The sequence below is a fragment of the Paroedura picta genome, chromosome 6, assembly GCF_049243985.1.
Source record: "Paroedura picta isolate Pp20150507F chromosome 6, Ppicta_v3.0, whole genome shotgun sequence".
Taxonomy (NCBI): domain Eukaryota; kingdom Metazoa; phylum Chordata; class Lepidosauria; order Squamata; family Gekkonidae; genus Paroedura; species Paroedura picta.
The window spans coordinates 56,836,654-56,853,310 of record NC_135374.1 but is presented as its reverse complement, the minus strand read 5'-3'; the positions used below and the strand labels follow the sequence as shown (position 1 = coordinate 56,853,310).

The 16,657-nt window shown below is 42.6% G+C and overlaps 1 protein-coding gene and 1 long non-coding RNA gene across 9 annotated transcripts in view; one reads left to right on the top strand and one right to left on the bottom strand.

Annotated features, from left to right (window-relative positions):
* The window catches only part of GRIK1 (glutamate ionotropic receptor kainate type subunit 1), a 201,555-nt gene that overhangs the window by 31,529 nt on the left and 153,369 nt on the right, over nt 1-16,657 (top strand). The gene's annotated exons all lie outside the window — the stretch shown is intronic.
* LOC143839869 (uncharacterized) overlaps nt 11,384-16,657 on the bottom strand; it is a 109,971-nt gene continuing 104,697 nt past the window's right edge. Inside the window, exon 3 of the long non-coding RNA XR_013231918.1 lies at nt 11,384-12,737. This is a non-coding gene — a long non-coding RNA (uncharacterized LOC143839869). The remainder of the gene's footprint in view (nt 12,738-16,657) is intronic.

The following is a 16,657-nucleotide window of genomic DNA, read 5'->3' as shown; positions in this document are numbered from 1 at the left end:
TTGTTATAATAGGAACTGGTAACAAAAGGCCATAATTTTCCAGAGGTGGTTGCCTCAAGGGAGGAAAAAAGAATGAAAGACAGCAGTTGTCAATTAGAATGTACAAAGCAGAATATGAATAAGACATTGGCGGCAAACCAATACATAATTGCTTGAAAGTGAGCCACATTGAACCTAGTGGGCCTCATTCCCACATGACTATGTAAGAAATTAGGCTGTCAAAGAAACTTTTATTAGATTTATAAGTATACGTACTTGCGAGGATCAGTAAAATCTTATGCATATTTATTTTAACAATGGTTAAATGATATTGAGGTCTAAGAATGGAGACACTGCATAAATTTTCCAGACTGCAGACAATAGCCCCTACGTGCAGAAAAGGGCCTGGTCACACTTATGTGCTGATATATCATTTTTTTCAGATACTTTATGGTAAAATAAGGTGGCCAGATTTTAAGATTGGTAAAGAGGGACACCACTGACGGGGGGTTGCCAACTTCCAGGAACGGCCTGGAGTTCTGTAATAGCCACTCAGGCCTGCACAGCTTGGAGACTGGGGGGGGGGGTCTTGATTAAAATTTTGGTCTATATTTCTAGATGGATGCCTAATTCTCATTTGGTCTGAATTTTCAATGGACAGGTACAGGGACAAGGTGATTCTAAAAACTAGGTCCCCTTGAAATTGTTGCATGGGTTATCCAAAAGTTGACACACCTAAAGCAAAGCACATTTTAATTTTGAAAATACAGTCTTATGTATAAAACGCTTCTACTGTTTTCATTCCATGAATATTTCCTGATCTCCTTGGCATTTCTTTGGAAACTGTAATAAATAATAACTGCCTCTTTTAAAATCTCTCCCTCTCCCAAAGGAGGGGTATGTGCCTGTCTGCTGCCTAGGGAAGGAAAAACAGCTTGCTGTTATGTGAAAGGGACACAGTGGGGGAGATTAAGATCTCTATCAGAGCTTGTGGCTGCAGCAATTATTATTATTATTATTATTATTATTAGATTTATAGCCCGCCACTCCCTTGCGGCTCGTGGCGGGTAACAATATCGCAATTCCCCATTAAAACCCCATAAAACAATAATAAAATTGCCAATATTGCCGGCATGGCAAGAATGGCAGCTCAACTCCCCCCCTCCCTCCCACAATTAGAGTGCATTAGGGCTCCCTCAGTATTGACAAACACTGCCCCAATTAGGAACCTGGGACCTTCTACTAGTGACCTCCCGCTTTCCCCGGGGGCTCCGAGAGCTGTGTGGAGAAGGGCAAAGGGGAGGTTGGGGAAGGGGTTGCAGCCCGCAAAGAGCTCAGCTAGGATGGTGCCGGTCTTGGAGAGACACGGGGCGTGCCTTCCCGGTACCTCTCCTTCTCCGGGATCAAGTTTTTGCACCTGCCAAGTGAATCAAGCTGCTGGAAGGGAAGGTGGGAAGCGGAACAAAATTCTTTTGTGATACTTCTAGGCTGAGCAGGAGCTCTTTCTTTTGTTGCCATTGTTGTTTCCCCTCCTAATGAGTTCCTTTCTAAGCCCTTTGAATAACTCGACAGCTCCTTACAGCCAGGGTCGCAGCGGTGTTGCCTGTGCAGGGCAAAATAAAACAAGTAAGGGGACAGGTTTCAATCCTTTGCTTGCATCCACTAATTCTTCTCAATATTGAAAGGGGAGGTCCCCAGATTTCAGGCCCAGATTCCTCCACAGCATCCCTGAAATCTGCCCCCGCTGCCAACTCACCTCCAACCCAGCCAGGAAACCAATTAGGCCACTTTGTGTTTTCTTTATTGCTTTCCCCAGGGAGGGTCAGAACTTCCAGTTTGCCTGCTTCCTCCCACTCTAGGAATCAAGAACTCATGGTCCAGTTAACCATTGAAGAGCCGAGGGCCAGGCGCCAACTTCTTGGGTCCGCGCTTTTGGCTCTTGCTCTTGCTCTGCCCGCCTTCAGGTGCTTTGCATGGTCCCTCTGCAGAAAACTCTCCAAGGAAGGAGATCTCATGCGAACGTCAGATCAGAGCAGGAGTCCCACAGCGCCTGGAAGACTGACCCAATCGTGGAACACAGCGGGACGTGGGACCAGTCCTGGAAACCCGGGATGGTCCCGCGATATCTGGGACGCCTGGTCTCCTTATGGTAAAACAATGGAGTTTGAAAATTCTAGATTGTCAATGATATAACTTCTCAGTTTTGCTAGAAGTGACATCAATGCACTGACACAAAGCTGGTTTGCCCCCCAGTCCTCCCCCCATTTCCTTCCACCAACATTTCAGGTTCCAGCGGGCACAGTGAAAGTTTGTCAGGAGCACTATAGAGGGAGACATGACAAGTCTAGTTTGCATTGTAAAATCTCTTTACACAGTGAGACATTTCAGAGTATGAAAGATTCGGATAGAGGGAGGAAGCGTGGAAAAATATCGCCTCCTTTGCTTAGATTTCGATGAGACCAGAAACTTGTGCTTTACGAGAACAGCGCTAGTGAGAGAGCCTTTTTTTCGATTGAACCAGCTGTGTGCGTTATCGAGACCTGCCGCTTTTTCTTCAAGCACTTTTCAATAGCATTCAGACTTAGTGAAATTGCCCGTTGTGCGGAATGGCCGCTTTATTTGGTTGCTGTCTGTGAGTGCAGCAGAGAGAGCACTAAATTCAAACCTTGAAAAGTAAGACTTGGGATATTATGGTTTATGTTGTTTTGAAAATAAAACAGCAAATTATGTTACACAACTCCATAGAAAAGCCTACGGTTCACCCATCATTGGAAGATGGAATACCATGTGTGTGGTAGGGAAGTCAGCCTCCAGGTGGGACTTTGGGATCCCCCTGAATTACAGCTCATTTCCAGACTACAGAGATTAGTTCTCCTGTTTTGGAAGGTGGACTCTATGGCATTGTACCTGACTGAAGTCCCTGTCCTCCCCAGGATCCATATACAAATCTCCAGGAGCTTCCCAGCCTGGATCTGGCAACCCTATCCTTCCATCCCTGCTGGTGGCCAGAATGTACCTGGTACCCATAGTGTATGCATGTGTGGGAATATGCGGGGATTGAATGAAGTACATAGCTGTCACTGCTGCTTGATGGTAAAAGTGGGGCCCTGGTGGCATTAGAAGGGAGAAGGTTAGGGTGGAGAGAGTGCATGCAGATGGCTTTCTCTTGGAATACTACCGATAGCATACACTGTACTTTGTTTATCTTGTATACATAAATATTTACCCTGCTTTTCCTTTGTGGCTCAAGGCAGCTTACAAATCCAAATTTGCGATTCCTTTTCCCCTAAAGAATGCCTGCAGCCTACAATTCATTACAAGCCCTGTCAGATAAAAGGGCCTTGCAGTTCCACTGCCAATGGCCAATTTCCTTGCTGTGCATTGATAGGCATTCTCCAAGTACAGAGCCTTTACTCTGTAGCCATGGTGCAGAATAAAATATTCCAGTAATTGTTGTAACTCCAAGTTCTCACTCCTTTGAGCTCCCTCCCCCAGTTGCTAAAGGCTCTGTTCTGGCTGCCTTTTGCTTTCCTGCAGTCAACCAATGTAAAAGCAGGAGCATCTTTGTTATTTTTGTTAAAGATACACTAGAACACTTGCTTGTATGGAAAACAGGCTATTAATGGTTAAAAATACTTGGAGCACCTGAAATGATAAGCTGGCCAATGTATGCCAAGTTAGTACTAATGTGCAATGTATTTGCATGCATCTGCATGAAAGAGAAGATACATCCATATCCCACTTCGGATTTTACTCCTAAACAACTGGAAGAAGAAAAATAAACCTTGAAAACTGGCAGATCAGGAAACTCATTAATCAAAGTGTGAATAAAGCATTCCTAAAAGAAGAACAAAACAAAAACATTGATTTACCAGTGAGCAACACTAGGGAATGGACTGTCCTTAATACATAGCTATAGCTGAAGCATATGTCTAAGATGGCAGCTGATAGTAGGCGGTGCTGCATGTCCAGCCCCCATTCTTAACCCATTTACTGGTGAACTGGATAAGACCCTGTAAGTGAACAGCTAGACTAAAAAGCTCATGAGGTTGGACAAGTGAGAAGTTTACAAAATTTTGATCCGTGAGGAGAAACTGGTTTCTGTTTATCAGAATTCAGGGTTATTCAATGAAATTAGTTGATAATAAGTACTGGTGGTATATAAGACAGTATATACCTTGTCACAATTTGTTGTACTGGATAGTAGTGCTGACTATTTTTAAAAAGATGTGACAAATGATTAGAGGATATTTCTACCAATAGATATTATAATGTTTTTTCCTTATATTAACTTTATCATGTACTCCTTTTCTTTTTCTACCAATAGATATTGCCATTTTAGCCACAGGCACATCCTACATGTGCAGGTAGGGTTGCCTGGTCCATGGAGAGGGTAGAGTTGTCACCTCCAGGTTGGGAAACTCCTTGAGATTTGGGGCTGGAGACTGGGGAGGACAGGGACTTCAGTGGGGTACAGTGCCATAGAGTCCATCCTCAAAATCATCTATTTTCTCCAAGGAAACTGATCTGGAAATGAGCTGTAATTCTAGGGGTTCCCAGAGCCCACCTGGAAGTTGGCAACCCCATGTAAAGATGCATTATAACTCTGATTATTGGTCCCAAAAGGAAAAAAATAGCATGTGGCTACTACATCATGCTCTGCTTGGAGATTTGCAGGAACATCTGGTTGGTCACTGTTGGTGATAAAAGCTTAGAAAGAATTTTAGTCTAATCAAGCAAAATACTTGATTGTCTTTTGTAAAGACTTGATTGTCTTTTGTAAATTTAGAACAGGGGAAAACTATTAGCACTGAACACAAGTGTCAAGAAAACTATATTATGAGCTAAAAATATACTTTGTACTATTCGTTGCATATTATTAACAAAAAGGATATCACATTTTCATTAACACAGCAAACACTGGTGTTAAGACAAAGACTACATTCATGAAATATGAGTCAATTAAAAGAAACTTGTAGACAGCAGAAATCCTTAGGGCTGAAAGATGAACAACTTCATTCTATCCACTATTTTATCTGTGACAATAAAAATAAAGGTGCAACAAAAAGGCGGTGGGACTTACCTGAGACGCCCGTTGGCGGGGGAAAGTTGGGCAGGAAGGAGCGACACTGGCTGCTTAGAAGCCAAAAAATTGGTGTTGCATATTCTTCACGCCACAAATGGCCTTCTACCAGCCAACTAAATGTTATACTCTGCTCTATGTTGCTGTTTGTTTTAAACTACCCTAACTTATGCTTGTTGCTCAGGATGGTGTGGCTCAGTATGATGAGAATAACCATGATCTGATACAGGCTCCCATTCACGTCCTGACTTCCTTCCTTCCATTAAAACCTTTTGCCCTGGCACTCTGGCATTGCTTGTCCACAGTGCCAGCAAGAAATTGTTCCTGCCTTAAAGAGGCTTCCAGATAGCCTTTCTACAGAGATAGCTTCAGAGAGTAGCTGTGTTGGTTTGCAGTTGGTTTGCAGTTGGTTTGCACATGGTGGCTCTGCCTCATGTAGGCCAGAAAGGATCTATTTTTTCCTGGGGAACTTACCTCTGTGGCCTGGAGATGAGCTGTAATTCTGGGGAATCATCAAGTCCCACCTGGAGACTGGCATCCCTAGTCTCTTCACAGCTTAATTTCATATCCCCTTGCTGTCCCTGTTTTCTATACCAGTTTCCTGATGTCTCTCAAACCTCCTTTGTACTTATATTTCCCTGTGATACTCATATGAGGTTTGGTTTCCTCCTTACTGTAAGATCTGATCCATTTTTAAAAAGCACTGACTGCCTTGGTGCCGTTTTGTTTGGACACTGTAGCTGGCAACATCTTAAAAAATAACATGAATAATGGTGAAATAGTGCATTTTTACACATCAGGCATTTATTTCAATGACTTGCCTAGGACCCATGACATTTCTCTTTTCTGGAGTGGAGTTTGATTGGCATTTGGTTTACGACCCTGAGGGCTCCTGAATAAACCGCAGCAGGGAGGGAACTGACAAAAGAAGCAGGCTGTTTGCTAGAGCAATGAGGGCAGAGAAAGAGGATCCAGGAGCATGAGTGGAGCTGGCCCTCTGCCCATCAGACTCCCATTAAGGTTTGCTATAACAGAGAGAAAGGAGCTTTTTCAATGGGAGGCAGGGCTGTTTGATGCCCCACCAATGGATGGCTAAAGACTCCATCATCTTCTTTGCCAGATATGGAACAGGAGATTCAACCCTTCTTTGAGTGGAACTCCTTGGGAAGAGTACAAAGGAATATAGCCCAAAGTGAATAACAGCTCTGTGCAGGTTAGTCATTGAAAGCAAAAGCTTCCCAGAAGCAAAACCTAGCTGTCATCCTCCTCTTCGTGGCATGGTCAGCGGTTCTCCACTTTCCCATTGCACAGTCTCGCATAGCACAGTAGTCACGGTGAAAGAGAGAGCAAGACCCCTATCCAATATAGTTGGTCAAAGAGAAGAGTGTGTGCCAGCATGCAGCCCAAGGGAGTATATATGCAAGCTTGCTTCAGATCAAGTCCATTGCATTTAATAGGACTTATCTCTAAGTAATCATACCCAGGGTAAAAGCCAAGGAGAAGGAACTTTCAGAGAAGGCAAGCTACAAAGTGGTCATTTTCTCCAGGTTAGGCATGGGCTGGGCAAGGAACGAATTGCCTGTCATTGGGGACTTGCACAGTGGCCCCAACTGGCCCATGAGTCAATAGGGGAGTGTGGTGAGGGGGGGGGGCTGTGGCAGAAGAGATGTGGAGCATGTATGCATTTTAAAGAAGTGTTTAAAGGTGAGCATCAGAAGAGTGGAAACAGAAATGAGGAAATGTGGAATGTAACTGTCTGTGTGGATTCTCTGTTGCCAGAGGAGGTGCATCAGCAAAGAGGACGCCACACATCAGTACTGCTCTGGAAAGCAGCGAAAAGCAACTCTCAACAGTACAGGGAAGGCTAAATATTCCTATGTTGCTGAATGGTTATGTAACTAGTACTATTGTAGAAACAACCTGCTATTCCTTTCAGAAAGTGACTCATCATCCCAATCGGCTCTTAATGGATATTGCTTTGTATTCCAAAGCCTGGAGAAAATATCTTGCATCTGTTACTTATTAAATCAGGTTGTCAGGCTTACCCCCAAAGTAATTTATCAATAGGGATTTACAAATATGCCCTTTTAACTTTTATCATTTTGTATATTTCTGAGCCATTTCATTTTGCTTGTTTTCTTTGCTGGTGTTCCTAATTAGTTTGTTCTGCAAGAATTTTTACTGCCAATGGATGAAAAATAGGTGTCCAAATAAATGGTAATAATTGTATTGGATTTTGTTAATATGGCCAGGGGAACAATTTAACCCCAACAAGTAATAACTACATCCGAAACTGGGATTTTCAAATCCAAGCAATGTTTTCAAGAACCGTAGTAATATTTCTATTTGCGAGCATAAGCCAGTTTGTATGTTTTAATAAAATTACTTGGTTATAAATGTTTTTCTTTGTATAATTTGAGTAGATCCAATTATGTTGTCAACCATGGTTATTTTTTCTTTTCTTTCTACAAGTGCACAAAACTGATTCTGAACCTTATCTCTGTGGGTCTTCATTATCTCATTCATTAGTTATGGGGGCAAAAGAGAAACCCAGACATTATCAGAGTATTTTTAAAGTCTGAATTGACTCCAAAAGTTTAACTGAATACAAAGGAAAGTCTACGGAAAAACTAATTTGGAAGTATTCATTTGTCATGATCAGGAGAGTGGAACCTTTATGAAAAAGTAGTTACCCTCTTAGAAGAGATTTTTAGTGGAGATTTTTAGTCATTAATTTCATCTCTGCCCTTAAGTAATAACCCCCCCCCCCCACACCAAAACCTGTTCCAGATAGCAACCACTATATAATTATTAAAGAACAGGCTTGTGTGGATCTCTCTCTCTCTCTCTCTCTCTCTCTCTCTCTCTCTCTCTCTCTCTCTCTCTCTCTCTCTGTGTGTGGTTTAGAAAGATGAGAGTGAGCGAATATGTTTTGTTTCAAAATCATTAAACATATAGAAAATATAGGTTTTAGTGGAAGATTACTAAAATAGTTCTGCAACAATTTTATCTAGATAGACATGGAGAGGGACTGTGGTAGTAGGAGTGGTCCACTAACTTGACAGCCCCCAGCTACTGAACATGTGGGGACTTGTCTCCCCCAACCCATTGCCCTGGCCAGTGCTCATGATATGCCTTGCCAATTGATTGGCTGGCCAGATGGCCTGCTTGAGGCTGATTTTCCCATTGACGTGGCTGGAAAGTAGGATGAAGGAATTGCATGAGGATCCAGAAGCAGCAATTTTTACATTAGAGATTTTGAGAATTCCTAGAACACCACCCAAAAGTGCTATCACTTTTGGATTCTCTTGCAGTTCTTCCCCTATTTCTCTCAATTCATTTGTGGGAAATGAACCCAGAGATGCCCAGCTGATAAGTGGCTCAGTGTAGTCGGTGCAGGCACTCTAGCCAGCATGCTTAGGACAGCTCTGTTTTGGTTGAATTCACAGGAATCCTTTATTACGTTGCTTGGAGCCCCACTCTAATACAAATGTATCTAAGTAGGTTTGATGTGTATTTCCTACTGAAGTACTTTACTAGGACAGAGCAGAACGGTTTCCCATCCCATTCATGTGTATTGTTCTTAGTTACAGCACGTGCAGAGGGATTGAGTGAAAGGCACCAGAATTGCATGAGTTACTAAAGACTACTAGGAAATCCATTGATTTTAGTTAGAATTTGCCTTGAAGAGGGTTCAGTCCTCCAGCAGCCAAGACAAATGGGACAGATATTTTGACATGTAGAGCTCAATAGAAAGTGGTAGCTTATTGGAATAGAAGCTGGCTCAGATATTTTCTGAGACTTCTCAGCATCACTCAGCTACCTGCTTCCCACATTGGTCTGACTGTGTAGGCCACCATCATTTTAGAGACTGATCAGGTGATTTAAGATGGCCTAATGACCTTGCACTAGGTTTTAAAATGGTGGTGGCTTCCACAAGATGAACCAGAGGACTCTGTCAGGTTCAGTTTGACTGCAATAGATATGTAAATCCCTGTGTGCAGATACTTATAGAGTCTAATTAAATTATAGCTTTCCATGTAAATAAATGTTGTATGAATGTTTAAAAAATCCTGAATTCAGACACTTCTGAGATATTTGGCACTTACTTTAAAAATCAATAATGTAGGACAAAAGTACACTGATTAGTGTATGTCTAGTCATGGTACATTGCATTAGGCTGGATTTACTGGAATACTGTACATTTGAAGAATGTTCTTTGCACTTCAGACAACTAAGAGCCAATTTAGATGTTTAATATAAAGAAAGGAAGACAGAGGTGCATGTGAGCATTACTTCTGCTTTCAAGCTAGCAACAGGCCAGAACTTTACTGCTTACAGCTTTCGTGAGTTTGGAATAATGGAACACTCCAAAGTACATGGCAGACTGCCAGTGAACATCTGCATTTCTTTTGCTGCATATATTTTAGCCTTTGATCATATTTCCTATGTATTTACAAGTGTGGGGCCCATGAGTTGGTTTGTCAGATTTTAGGAAATATCCAAGAATCCCAATTCACTCCGGGCTATAGAGATCAGTTCCCCTGGAGAAAATGGCTGCTTTGGAGGGTGGAGTATGTGGCACTATGCCTGCTAAAGTCTTTTGCCTTTCCAACCCCTACCTTCACCAGGGTCCACACCCACAATCTCCAGGAATTACCCAACCTGGAGTTGGAAACCCTAATTTCTACATTGTTCTTCTTGGAGAATAGTCTAGATGGCCAGTGCCCTGGAACAGCAAATCAGAGTTATCTGATCCAGACTTCACGCACTGAATTATTAACCTAAGATCCATAACTGATTGACCCTTCTATCTACTGTCCAGAAATATGGAAATAATACTATATTCAGATTATCTTGTGGCGTAAACAGAAAAGAATGAGATATATTGTGACTGATGAGATGTTGAGTGAAATAAAGTACTGCCTCAAGCAAATGAAGACTTGACATAGGCTCCAAAGAAATATAAATCCGTGAATTAAATGTCAACTTGCCAATGAACTGAACTTCCTAAGAGATCCTAATCTGGGTACCCTTGCTTTCTGAGGTAAGGCTGCTGAACAGAAGGCCTTCTCTGTTATAGAGTTCCAGTTCTGGAACTTCCTTCCCAGACAGTAATTTGCTACCTAGGGTAAATCTATATTTTAACTAGAGCATTTAACAGTAACTTTTTAATAGCATTAGACCAGGGCCTCTTCTGCATGATGGATAAGCTAATGAAAACTCACTAAATACATAGTTGTTTTTCTGATCTCTGCACAGAAGAGTGAATTTACTCTGCAAAACTGATTTTGCTCTGCATGGTGAACTGCCTCTTCGGTGCTTTAAGTGTCTTTTAAGCATTGTTTCTGAAAGATGCTTTTCGCCAATTAATTTCTCTCCTGCCTGCTGAGACGATCTATTAGTCATGCAGAGAAGCTCCTTAGTTATGCAAGATTAGTGACTCCATTAGAGAACAAAGAGGAGTTGGCAAAACTACAGGGGGCAGGGCTATGAATTGTTTCATGCAGAGAGCATTGCAACATAGTTTTTCAACACACTATATTCAATGCAGAACAATGATTGAAATATAATAAAGCGGTCTAAACTGGTTGTATATAATAAAGCGGTCTAAACTGTTTTATTTAGCTCCATGCAGAATACCTCCAGTACAGATGTGCCATCATGTCGCAAGCAACTTACTTAAGGCAACCTCTATGAATGGTTTTCAAGGCAAGTGAGAAGCAGATATAGTTTGCCATTCCCTTCCTCTGTAAAGCCTTCCTTGGGGTGTGCTGCTTCAGAGATCTGATATGATTGGCTTATAGCCTAGACCAGTGTCCCAACCTTTTTAGCACTGGGGACTGGTCAATGCTTGACAATTTTACTGAGGCCCGGGGGGGGGGTAGTCTTTTGCAGTGGGACACCACAGCCACATGAGCCCCTGGTCCACTGGCTGACTTCCCGCCGCCCGCTGGAGGGGGGTGCTGCCAGCAGCAGCTGTGCAGTGCCATGCCGAGGGGGAGCCCCAGCCACGGCGGCCGCTGGAAAACACCAAAGGTGAGCCGGCGGCAGAGTAGCAGGGCAGCCCATGGCAGCAGCTGGGGAGGATGACGAGGAGGAGCCGTGGCCCGGTACCAACTGATCCACGGACTGGTACCGGTCCCCGGACTGGGGGTTGGGGACCACTGGCCTAGACTATACCTCCTCACCATGTTTTCTAGCATTACAGTTACCAACAAGATTTTTAGGATTCTTTTTCATATAGTTTATAGTGTTTTATTGCTGTATTATACTGTTGCCATAAAGATTTTGGACTGCTTGTCCTCTTTAATTTGTTGATGCATTTTACAGTGTATTGAAGACTGTAATTTTAATTATTGTAAGCTACCTTTGAACCTTTCTGCAGCAAGTAATTATAGTCAAAACATTTCTGGTTTTACTTATGTATATGATTATATTTCTTATAGGTTTTAGGATTTACACTTTTGTTTACCATTTATTTTCATATTTGTTTTGTGTTCCAGTAAGCACTGAGAACAAGTAAATTAGAGATCATATCCTGTATTCCTGTTCCTTTTTGTGGAACTGGACCTATTAAATATCATCAATCTCACTGTACTCATTGAAAAAAAAAATTACATCACAAGTTCCCATAAACAGTGCCTGCAAGCAAATTCTTGATATGGATGGAAAGGGGAAAGAAAGAGAAGGTAAAGTGATGAAGAGATCAAAGCAGAACAAATGTTCTGCAGATATTAGGATCATTATTATAAAGCACATTTTCTTTTCTGAAAAACAAGACCTTTATTACCGGCACATTCCTCTTATTCAACATTTCTGTTTTGATTCATTTGTTACATAGTTTAAATGTCTACTCTTGCAAGATGTTTACTTGCAAGATGTAATGTGTGATATATAGGGTTGCCACTCTCCATGTGGAGCTTGGAGATCTCACAGAATGAGGAAGGATCTCCAGGTGACAAAGATCCATTCTTCTTGGGGAAATGGCTGCTTTGTATTCTAGAGCGATTAACAGTGCAACAGTGCACACTGAGGTCCTGCCCCTCTCTAAGCCCCCCCCCTAGGATCCACGCCCAAAATCCCCAGGTTTTTGCCAACCCAGAGTTGGAAGCCCTAGATATGATTTCCTAAAAAGCTACTAAAGAAAGGGGTCCATCAAAATTATATAAATGTTCATTTCCTGTTGCTGGACCAAATTCACACAAATCCTTAATATTAGGTCCCTAACACTTACTCTGGAAGTGCTTCATAAATAGTGAATATTTTGGTAAAAGCAAAAAGGCTTTTTGACAGCCTCATATCCGATTAGAAACTAGAGGACCATGTTATAAAAGGTACCAAATGTAACCATATTCACATCCTTTTTTTTTTGTGCTCTTAGCAAGCCAACAAAAGAATGTTTCCAGCATCACCCCATAATAAATGATACACTACATAATGTGTGAATCCATCTTATCTGTGCAGACACAGCAGAATGAAAGGTATAATAATGTGGGAGTGAACTATCAATGCATAATTCATACCTGACGGTATTGAGTTCTATCAGGCAACACTCCATAGCAGAGAGGTCCTCAAAAGCATCTTAAATTCATTTAGTATCTACTTACTGTGTTTCTGCTTGGATGGTAGAATCGATCATCCAGAATGAGCAGAGTGCCATTCGGTGCCATTACTAAAGGAGAGAATGAGAGAAAAGTGCAGAACTACTCTACTGTTATGTAAGATGCCTCCATTCGAGCAAATCCTTTGGATGGTGTTTGTCAAGCAAATCAATAATGGACACTCTATCACCTAAAATATTTAGAAATATTTGATCAAATGAGTTATAACAGTAACCAATATAATAATAATTGTATCAAATTATTGCATTATCTGAATCTAAATACAATGGAATTCATACTATATAATGTATATTGTCTAGTTTGAAATTGGGTTTTCTATAAAAGTTAAACTGTAATACAATGTAGAGTGCAATCCTTAGAAGCAGTGGTCCTCAACCTTTTTATTACCGGGGACCGGTCAACGCTTGACAATTTTACTGAGGCCCGGGGGGAAGGTAGTCTTTTGCCAAGGGATGTTGCCGCCGCTGCCTGAGCCCCTGCTCCACTTGCTTTCCCACTGGTGCCCCTGACTTCCTGCTCCCCGCTGTGGGGTGCTGCCAGCAGCAGCTGCGCAGTGCCATGCTGAGGGGGAGCCCCAGCCATGGCGACCGCTGGAGAGCACCAAAGGTGAGCTGGCGGCAGAGTGGCAGGGCAGTCCCTGAGGCAGCAGTTGTGGAGGAGAACAAGGAGGAGCCGCAGCCCGGTACTGACTGATCCACGGACTTGGACCGGTCTCCGGACCGGGGGTTGGGGACCACTGCTTAGAAGGGTCTCAGATGGGCTGCCATGTTGGTCTATAGTAGAAGACCAGGATTCGAGTCCAGTAACACCTTAAAGATCAACAAGATTTCCGAGGTATACGTTTTCAAGATTCAAGGCGCTTTGAGTTTCAGAAATTTATGCCTTAGGAATCTTTTTAGTCTTTAAGATGCTACTGAACTTGAATCTTTTCTTTAGAAGGATGTAATCCCATGCTGGATGGCATTGGTAGCCTATATCTGAGGAAATGAGTTGGGAGTCACAGCATCTCAAATAGAAATAAATGCTGTTAGTCTTGAAGGTACCATTGGACCTTCATTTGCTATAATGGCATTTTCATATTTTCATATGCCATTATGGCATTTTGATATTCTCAAATATGAGAGAATTTACCTCATGAAGATTTAGCATTGAAAAACAGACTACAAGCAAAAAATATTCCATAATAGTTGTGCTAAGAAATATGTCTCTGTCTGTTGTAATATCTTTTAAAAACACAACAAAATCTTTGCTGTCCCTCATACTGAAAGGCTGGTGCTAAACCTGGTTTTGGACTACAACAATACATAATGCTCAATTTATATCTCTGCATACATAGAAGGGTAAATAAATATAAGAAAGTCACATAAGATAATGTATTCCATAATCTTTACTTACAGATATGTCCATTCTAGTTTCTTTCTGTATACTTGGCATTAACTGCATGAAATTCTCTGATGGCAGCTAACAACTCTTTTCACGATATTGTACACTGAAATATTATGCCACAAGTCTGTTATAATCCTACAAGAAATCTATAATGCTTGTTTTGTTGCTGTTGACAAAATACAGCCCTTCCTTCCTTGAAAAACATAGGCATTCTTCAATAAAGCTGAACCTGCATTGAGAGTGTAATTTATGCACAAAAGCACGCTAAGATAAAATGTATGCAGTCATTTTGTGTAATAGCTTAGATTAGAAGAAGGGAGGAGGAGTAACTCACATGGTATCATTTTCAAATCATTAGCACAGAGCACAAGAATTTTTCTTTTCAGAAAAACACACCTCAATTAGAGTTTCAGTGAGTGATTTTTCACTGAGAATTTATGTTGTCATAGATACATAATATCTTGAAAATCAATCAATGGGCCTTATTCCTGAATCAGTGTGAATAGGTGTGAATAGGATTGCAACCATAGTCACTGTAGTAGTGAAACTGGCCCAGTACAGTGCCATTGTGGAAATGCCAGCTGATGTCAAGCACAGAATCATAGTCTAAGAAGGGGGAGGTTGGAAGCCCAGCAGATCTAGTGTAACCGTCAGATTCCAGCAAGCCCAGTGCCTTCTTTTCATAATTTGAACAAAGGTTTGCTACTATATTTTTAAATACATTCTTTCACCAAGCAGGATAGGAATGAGAAGGTCTTGAGACCAAGAATTGAAAATAGGGGGGGGGGGGGCACCAAAATTAGATGGAGATTGAAATGAATGAGAAATGTGTAGAAAAGAGGGAGAAAAATTAACAGAGTGAAAGGTTCCTTTTTCTTGCTACAATACCCTAACTACTGTTTTGCAAGATCTCGGTAAACTGGGTGCAAGGAAAGGAAGACAGAAAAGCTAAACTTGCAGAACATGATCTGCAGGCTGTCAATTACTGTATCAGATGTCAGTTTGCTGGCTTGGTTGTGGTTGGAGCAAGGGATGTTTAGCCCGGTGTTCCCCAACCACCAGGCCGTAGCCCGGTACCGGGCTGTGAAGGCCTTGGTACCAGGCTGCGGTGGGGGGACGAAGGCACCGGCACTGGCACACCAGCAGGCCTGCCTCCCTCCCCCCATGGTGAACGCTTGCTGCACCAGGAGCGATCGGCTGCCTCCCGGTGCAGCGAGTGCCGTGCTGCAGGGGGGAGGTGCAGGTGGCCACAAACACACAGGCGTGGACCTGCCACGCCTGTGTGTTTGCAGGCGCTAGCACACCGGCACCCACACCCACACCTCTGCCCACACAGAGCAGCACCCGCTGCGCCGGGAGGCAGCTGATCGCTCACAGTGCTGCAAGCACTGTGCCGTGAGGGGGGGAGGGAGGCGTGCCTGCTGGTTTGCAGGCGCCGGCTCACCGGCAATCTCACCTCCCTCTCCCCCCCGGTCCCCGGGCCTCTCTCTCCCCCCCAGTCCCCAGCCTGAAAAAGGTTGGGGGACACTGGTTTGGCCAATTTTAGGGCAATTCCACACATTAAAAAAAACAGCATTACGCCAGCTCAAAGACGTAAAGCTAAAAAAATTGTGCATCTGGAAATTCCTCACCTCCTGGTTCCTCTGCTGCTGTCTCGCGCATCTTGCCACTCTGCATACCTGTTTGTAATGGTGGAAGAGGGGAATGGACTATCCACACTCCTCTCTTTTGCCTGTCAATCAAGAAAGGCAGCCAATCACCTCTCTCCATCTTTTAACAGGACTGTGATTGAAGCCAGTTTTTTAAAAATATAAGTTCTCCATTTAAATGTGTATGTGTCTATTCATAGACGCATGGGGCTGTTTTTATAGTCATCCCTCTTGGAATAACAAGCCTTTAAGCTTTTTAAAAATTATCTGTTTCCTGAATTTTTTTGGAGAGAGGGGGGGGGAGAAATATGATTTGTATGCAAGTGTGGGGAAATGGATTTTTTTTTTTGCTCTGCCTGGATGATTGTACACCTATTCGTTGCTCCAGGCATTTTTAATTAAAAATTCCCCCAGAGCTAGCACTACTATGGCTCCCCACATGTCCTTGGTGTGTGGCTTGCAGTTGCTCTCCTCCCATTTGCGCTAAATATTTTGGGGAATCCAGTTTATGCAATTCCCCCACTAGTGGTTTAAAATGGAAGATGTAGCTGCTGGTTTGTTGCTGGGTCGCTGGATGAGGATGACGTCATGCAAAACACCAAAAATATGGTGTTTGCAACAGGTAAGCATTTCACTATATTTCCTTTGTGTGGAAAAGCCCTGAGAATATTTGCTGTTATGTTGAGATTTCTCTGCATTCCTAGTGGCTGCAACCAGATCTTCATTTTAAAAACAGAAGGAAAGCTGTTGATCTGGATGCAGCATGATACATCAAAGACTTTACTCAAGCTGTGCCTGGGGCAAACTGTACCCCCATCCCACCCTTGGTACTCCAGTACTCCTATAACTGAATATACTGGCAATGTAGTTGTATGCCTCTGTTAGTTGACATAATACTTCCCTGGGCTGAATCACCATCTGAAGATCAGGTGGGA